The sequence below is a fragment of the Nannospalax galili genome, unplaced genomic scaffold (assembly GCF_000622305.1).
Source record: "Nannospalax galili isolate Female #2095 unplaced genomic scaffold, S.galili_v1.0 scaffold17, whole genome shotgun sequence".
NCBI lineage: Eukaryota > Metazoa > Chordata > Mammalia > Rodentia > Spalacidae > Nannospalax > Nannospalax galili.
In genome coordinates, this window is record NW_008342276.1 from 8,151,713 (window position 1) to 8,160,237 (window position 8,525).

Here is an 8,525-nt window from a genome sequence, read left to right on the forward strand (position 1 = left end):
ACCTATCTTTTCCCTAGCACTGAAACTACAAGCGTGCATCATCACATACAGAGCTTGATTTTAAATCAGATTGCCTGACATGTAAGCTAGGACCCCAAAGATCAAACAGGTATTGGCCTAGAAAGACAGAAGGGAAGCATATGCCAGACGGATGGTGTGAAAGTGTGGAGCCAGAAATAAACACAGAATGCAAGAAACCAAAGAGATACGAAATGGTTGGGGAACAATGAGCTCCTCATTTCCCCATAAAGAGGCAAATTGTCCTTCTGGAAAGGTTGCTATGAGGTCAGAGTGCATCCTAGGAAGAGCCCCCTGCTCAGACACTCTCTGAGGACGACTTTGATACAGCAGCCATAACAATAAAGGAATATATACAGTGGCCAACTCAGTTTCAGGAAGAAATTGCTTCAGGACCCTCCTACCAGTGTTCATGGCCCCTTATAGAAAATGATATAGGAGGCAGGGGCTATAGCTCAGCTGGTTAAGGTATTAGCCATTCAAGCATGAGTACCTGAGTTTGGATCCCCAGCACCCGTGTAAGAAAACAGTCAGGCACACAACACTGTTGAGAGGGAAGAGACAAGTAGATCCCTGGAGCTCACTGGCTAGTCAGCCTAGCCAAATCAATGAGCTACAGTTCAGTGAGAGAGAAAAGATGGCTCAGTGGTTAAGAGCACTGGCTGTTCTTGCAGCTCAGTGAGAGACCCTACCTCAAGAAATAAGATGGTGACCCTTGCCCCCAAGGCTCAGGAATCATCCCAGAAGAGGGGGCAGAAAGACTGTAAGAGCCAGAGGTCAGGGAGGGCTGGCGTGAAGCAGTGTTTTCTGGACACGGCAGGACCACAGTGCTCATGAACCCACAGCAACAGTGGTTGTCTGCACAATCCTGCACAATATCAAGCCAGTCAACCTTCCAGCAGGGGAGGAGAGGAGCTTACAAACCCCCACCTCTAGTAGGGAAGCTCTTGACAACTGATAGCTCCTGAGAGAGAGAGTTTTCTTTAAGTGTGTGGCCTCTGGTAGGCCGATCATGCTCTAGGTCATGGGCCCATATCCATGAGTATATGGGCAGTACAAATCTGACTCAGTGGATTATTTTTAAAGGGGGGAGGGCTGGAGAGATGGCTCAGCGGTTAAGACCACTAGCTGCTCTTGCAGAGGATCCAGGTTTGATTTCCAGCACCTTCATGGCGGCTCACAACCATCCATAACTCCAGGGGAATTTCACATTTTCTTCTGACCTCTGTGGGAATTGCACAACATGGGTGCACTTACATACATGCAGGCAGTACACTCACACACATAATAATAAAAATAATAATTTTTTTTTAAAAAAAAAAAGAAGATATAACATTGGGAGGAGATAGGGAGGTGGGAGACATGTGGAGAATCCAGGAGTGAGGTGGGAGACTGAGGGGATGAGTATGATCAAAGTGTACTGTATACATATATGAAAGTCTCAAAGAATTAATTAAAATACTATTAAAATAAGGCAGAGGCAGGTGGATCTCTGTGAGTTCAAGGCCAGCCTGATCTACACAGTGAGTTCCAGGACAGATGGAGCTACAGGGAGATCCTGTCTCAAAAAGACGAAAAAAAAACCCCACAAATTTTTTAAAGTACTCAGAGCAACACCAATAACAACCTCTGGTCTCCACATGTGTGTACATACACACATGAATATATATACACACAAACATATATACACATATACCATGCACACAAGCACAAAATAAAAAACAAAATTTAAAAAGAAAGAAAACAGCATAGTATATTGCACACAAATCTTCCTGCATGGTTTAAATTTTTCCATCTCTTACAGTGCCTGACAGAATGTCACACTGTAGTTACACTGATAACCAACAAGAAAGGGTCTGTCAGTGCTTAGTACAGACGCAGGTTTTCTCTCAAATATTTCTGATCTGCAGTTGGTTGGATCCATAGACATGAATGACCAACTCTATTTCCAAAAGTATTGCTCTAGAGCAAGAATGAGCTCTTCACAAGTTAAGAACAGCTTCAACGTTTTTAATCAAATGAAAAACAGTATTTCATGACTCATGAAATTTTTATGAAATTTTTTGTGAATAAAAGAGCTAAAAAGGAGCTGGAAAAGAAGCTGTGTAGGAAGGCTTTTTGAACCCATGGTACAGCTTAATAAATGCTGGGCCTTTCTGAAGTTTCCTTTACTGGACTTGGTCATGACAGTTGCTCTCTGTACTAATTAAGAGGTTTTCTTGGTCATGACATCAGCTAGTATTCTAGCATTCTGGGACCCTTTATGGTAACAACAGAGGATGACTTCAGACGCCGGTGACTGTCAGGATGATGACATGGCATATCTGCTGGCACTCTTGGGCAAATCCAGTGCTGTGAATATAAATAGAAGTCAGCCATCATCATCATCAGGAAGCACTCCCAAGCTGAGGTCATCTTCTCTGGTGCTGTCACAGCAGGCCCAGGCAAGTGCTAGGAGCACATCTGGGCCCCACCTCAAGCAGAGTCAGGAGAACATGGAATAGGACTTGAGAAGGAAGCCAAAGCATTGCCCACAGAACAACATCTGTGAAAAAGCCAAACCAACCTGTGCTGTTCAAACATACAGGGAGTTACTGTTTGTACCTGAAGCAACTCTTCCCCGGCTAGTTGCCTTGCCTGGGGAGGCCCTGGAACTTTCAGGAGGTAGAGATTAGCTGGCAGAAGGTCACTTGGTGTGAGTCTTTGAAAGTTATACCATCCCTGAGTCTGGTTTTGCTCTCTGCTTCCTGATCCACCATTATGTGAGCAGCCTCTGACAAATGCTCACACTGCCATGAACCCCACCATGCCTTCCCTGCCATGATGGCCCCCTGAAACCACGAGCCGAAGTGACTCTTTCCTTCCTTATGTTGTTTCCCTCAGGTATTGGGGTCACACTGATGTGACACTGAGTAATACAGCAGGTATCATGTACCAGGCTGCTGCTGGGCCCGTGTTGCGTTTGGTTCTTTTTATGAAATGCTTCCCTTAGTCCTTATAATCAACATTACATGGTAGTAGCTACTATTATCTCTGATTAATAGAGGAAGACAAAGAGGAACAGAAAGGTCAAGTCGCTTACCCAAGAGAGCACAACTAGTGATCCTAGTACAGATCTGGGTTGCAAGCTCTTGAATTTGGCACCTATGTTTTCGAACTATTTGATAATCCAGGGGAGATGTGAACACTGGGGGCATTTAGCAACAACGTTGAGAGCCCCAGGCATGGAAATGTTGTGTGTATAAGACAGCATTTATTATGTAATGAGCTCTCCAGCAAGCCTGATGACCTGATGTCCTCTGACCTCCACATGCATGCCCCCCCCACTAAACAAACAAACCAGTAAATAAGTGTGAAAAGTAAAGGTGCAGTGACTCGAAGGAAAGGCAGAAGAGCCACCTGTATAAGATCAGAACATTTCAAGATAATGGAGTCCATGGTTCTGAACAGATGGTGCTAAGTTTTCAAGGAGTCCTATCCTCAGTCTCAGCCAGGATGTGCTAATTGTCTGCTAGTCCTGCAGGGAGCCTTTGAGCACCAGTGGGAAGTCACAGACTCAGGCATCTCCTTGGGGTCACATCTCAGGCACCATCCAACTCCCCTCCCCTGCTGCCCCAGAGGGCTGGCTAGCATATGGTGTTGTGTTGCTGATCCCCCATTGTGCCAAATCCCCAGGAGCTCTGTCATGATCACAAGGGAGGTCATGAAGTTCCCTTCACAACTGCTCTCAAGGAGATACATTTTAATTCACTCCAGTTTCAAGTGTAACTCTTGGCAAGCAACATTTTGTCACAGGGTAAAAGAACAGAAGGAGTGTTAAAGGCAACATAAAGATGCTAAATATCTGCTCCAAAATGTCTGGGAACTAGGAGGTGTTTTTTTAATTAAGTACCTCAGAACTGGAAAGAGGATGGGTGTGGTTGGAAATTTTCAAATGAACCAACAACAGGTTTCCTGTCTCTTGCCCAGGAAAGGCGACCTGCCACCAAGTCATTCAGAGCGCATGGCATCTGTGTTGAGAGATTCACTATAACTGGACTGTTGCCAAGGGAACATGTTTTCTCAGAATGTGTGTTAGGGTATAGACGGTACATTTATTTGCAAGCCTTGGTGCCCATTTCTTACAGTCTGGGATTTAGACCTCACAGGACCCCATGATGACTACTTGGCCAAGGCAGCGTGGCCACTTTCCTGCCAGGGAGCATACATCCCACAGCACACAAAATTTCCTCTTGCAAATGAGTGAGATTGGAGAAAAAGTATTCAGTAAATAAAGAAGTAAGTGGTACTGCCATGGGAAACACAAGCTAGGGCTGTATAAAAGCTGAAGATTGGAAACCTAGATTTGGTCCATCCGTATATTTTCTGAGTTCGAGGTAGAGAAACAGAGGCCCAAAAAGTCGGATTCCCTAAGGACATGTGCTGGCACACCCTCTGACTCCGTTCCTTAAGGATCTTTCACATGTACCACACTCAGATTTTCAAAATTTCATGAAAGAATTGTAGTTCAAGTTTGAAAGTGAATCTTGGAAGTCCTGTGTCAGTGCTGATGGGACGCTTGCTTTATTCTCTAAAAGAGAGATGAATTGTGACCCTTTAAAGACCCAGAGTGCACCAAAGACAGTACATCCAGTCAGGATGTCTGCAGAGTACCCAGTTCCTTGTGAATGAGCAACTGAGCAGTTTTCACACCGCAATCATAGCATAATGGCCATCATATAGGCTCGAAGTACTCATGATAATCCTAGGGAAATTGCTTTGTAATATCATCATTTGAGGATTCTGCCTATTAGCTACAACTAAGAATCCTGGATGCTCTCTGTGAAATAAACTTTAGAAGACTAACAGTAGAGAAAAGGAAGACTAGCTAGGGACCAAGGGACCTGAGGGCCAACTTTGTGCAGTGATTCCACAGAGTTTTCATCATCTTCATGCACCTTAGTTGAAGAAGCCAGATCCTGCAAATACTATCAGGCACAGAAAAAAATCAAAAGCACCAGCAAAACTCAATCAAACCCTGTCTCTTCAGCCGTAGGACTAGGAAAGGCATATCTTAGCAAGAAGAAAACATTTAGACAATAACTGCTCTATTCCAACTAAGTGCCACAAAGAAACTGTGATCTGGCCCCCATCCATGCCACACCTAGTAAAGAGCTGAGCAGTCCATAGCTGGGAAGCTATAATAAGGATGATATCAGTAAAGGCAAAAGAAAGAGAGTCAAGACTTCGCACCACTGTCTCAGTGTGGACCACAGTGGAACCTGGACTTTTGCCTTTTCCAAGCAGTATTGAGGTATCTTCCTCTCCCACTAGAGGGATGTCAAAGGAAATACAGTACAGTGAAGATTCTCAACACAGACCATCCATAGTAAGTCCACCTCCATCATGGTGTTGGTAGAGTCAATACAGGGACCAGAGACACTTGCCTCTGCCCAGTAGTCATGGTCAAAAGACCAAAAGTGTAAGCTGTTGACATTCTAGAGGGACTAGACCAAGATAAGGAAGTAAAAAGCATATTATTTAAGGAAATAAGAACATGAAATTTCTCAAACATGAAAAATTATATAAATATCTAGTTAGTGGAAGGTCAAATGTCTCTAATTAGATCCATCTAAAATAAGGCTATCCCTTTATGTGCTAGAATAAAACACTCAAACATCAAGATAAAGAGGGGATCTTTTCTTTTAAAAATGTACTTATTTCTTTTTGTATGAGTGTTTTGCCTGCATGTAAGTGCACCACATGTGTGTAAAGCTCTTGGCAATAGAAAAGAGTGTCAGATCCTCTGAAACTGAAGTTGGTTGTTAGCCACCACGTGGATGCTGGAATTTGAACCAGGGTCCTCTGGAAGAGCACTCACTGCTCTTAACTACTGAGCCATCTCTCCAGCCCCTGAAGAGAGAATCTTAAAAGCAGCAAGAAAGGTGAAAATAACATACAAGGTATGGTGGTTTGAATGAGAAATGTCCCCAGGAGGCTTCATTTATTGACTATTTGGTTCCTAAATGGTGATGCTGTCTTTCATGGTGCAGCCTTGCTGGAGGAAGTATGCCACTGAAGGGTAGGAGTTTATAGCCTCCCCCCACTTCCAGTTCACTATCTGCTTCATGTTTGCGGATGAAGATGTGGTCTCTCAGCTCCCTGCTCTGGCCAGTAGTCATGACTCCTCTGCCATTATGATCTCTCCCTCTAAAATCATAAACCAAAATAAACTTTTTCTTCTATAAGTTGGTTTTGGTCATGGTGTTTTATCACAGCAACAGAAAAGTAAATAATATGTAAGGGAATCCTGATATATCCAGCAATAGAATTCTCAGCAGAAACATTGAATGCCAGGATAATGGGGATGATATACACAAGGTGAAGAAGGAGAAAAAGAAAACCTTCTGTGAGAGAGAGAGAGAGAGAGAGAGAGAGAGAGAGAGAGAGATATATAAAAATTGTCCTATAGGAATCAGGGAGAGATAAAGGCATCTAGACAAAGAAAAGAAGCCAGGATGGCTTATCAGCACTAGACCTTATTACAAGAAATGCTGAAGGGAATTGTTCAAGGCAGAAGAAAAGGGTGCTTATGGATACACAAAAACATCTGAAAATACAAAACTCACTGGTAAACACACAGTCAATTCAAAACACTTTAATAATGTAACAGTGGTGTGTATGGTCCTTACATCTTTAGCATGGAAGTTACAAGGTAAAGGGATTAAAATAATTATTAAAACGTGTTAAGAAATATATAGAAATATCTAAATGTTTATGGCAAAAACTTTAAGTGTTGCTAATGTTGAGGGTTTTCTCTTAAGATTTTTGTAGGTCCTTTCCAATGCAGCACTATTTATAATAACCAAAATATAGAACTGACTTGTGACTATCAGCAGGTGAATGAAGAAAATGTGATATATGTACACGATGAAATATGATTTATCCATTACAAAAGAATGAAATCCTGCCATTTGGGACAATATGGATGAACACAGAGAACATTGTGTTAAGTGAAATAAGCCAGGCACATAAATAGCTCCCAATTACACTCACGTGGAATCTAAAAGAGTTTATCGTATACAAGTAGAATCAAATGCTGGTTAAGAAGAGGAAGCAAAGGGAGATAAGAAAAATAAGATCAAGAGATGTACTGTACAGCAGCAACTATAGTTAGTGATAGATTTTTTTAAAATCTCAAAGAGAAGGCCAGGTGTGGTGCCACATGCCTATAATTCTAGCCCTCTGGAGACTGAGGCAGGAAGATCTAAGGTTCAAAGCCAACCTGACTAATAGTGAGATTCTTTGTCAAAAGAAAAAAACAGAAAAGAATCATTATTGTGTTCTCATTCACAAGAACAATAATTACACAAATGAATAAATTTTGTTAGTTAACTACATTTTAACCATTCCACAATTTAGATGTACTCTTAAAATCCCATGTTAAGTACGATAGAGACATGCAGTTCTGCCTGATAATGGAAGAAATGTTTAGTGAAACACACACAGAATAATTGTGTGCACCAAAAAGTGGAGAATCAAATCCATGAAAGAAAACCCAACAGAATGGAAAGAATAACTGGAAAGATCCATAGTGATACTTGAAGGCTTTAAACAGCATCCTTTCAACTAGACCAGAAGCATCAAGGATATGCAGCTTAATAGCACTATCAACCAACAAACAGGACTTAATAGACATGTATAGAACTTTCCTCTCCATAACACCAGAATTACAGTATATTTTTAGTGTTCATGGAACAGATAACAAGATAAGTCATTAAATGGGTTATAAAATAAACTTCAACAAACTCAAAAGAATGGAAGTTATAAACAATGTATTCTCTAACCAGTGTAGTCAAAGTAGAAACTGTTACATTAAGGTAACTGAGCAATTCTTAAGCGTTTGAAAACTAAACAATGTATTTTTCTGATATTCCATAGGTCAAAGAGGAAGCTTAAAAGAAAATAAAGATTAAACTGCAAAACATCAAAATTTGTAAAATGTATCTAAAGCAAGGGGAGTACCTTGCTTTGTACCAAAGGGAACTTTATTGCATTAGATACATAATTTAGAAAAAATAAAAGTGTCAAATTATTAAGCTCCTCCCACACCAAAAACCTAGGAAAAATGAACAAGAGACAAAACAAGAAGGAATTTCGTTTTAATACAAAACCAGCAATTACTAAAATTAAAAACAAAAAAGGCAACTGTAAAAAGAAAAAAAAAATCAGTGGAACAAAAACTCTTTAGAATCATAAAATTGGCACCCTAACTAGACTCGCAGAGAAGGCACAAATCGCCAATCAGTCAGGAGTGAGGAACATGTATCACTACAGACACAGAAAACATCAAAAGAGTGCTACTGAGAACTCTACACACATAAATTTTGTAACTTATACTCAGTGGATAAGTTCCTTTACAAATATCAGCCACCACAGTTATTTTAACAAGAAATAATTTGAATAGCAGTATAGCTACCAAGGAAACAACTACGATTTAAAAAAAAAAAAAAAAAAAAAAAAGAGGA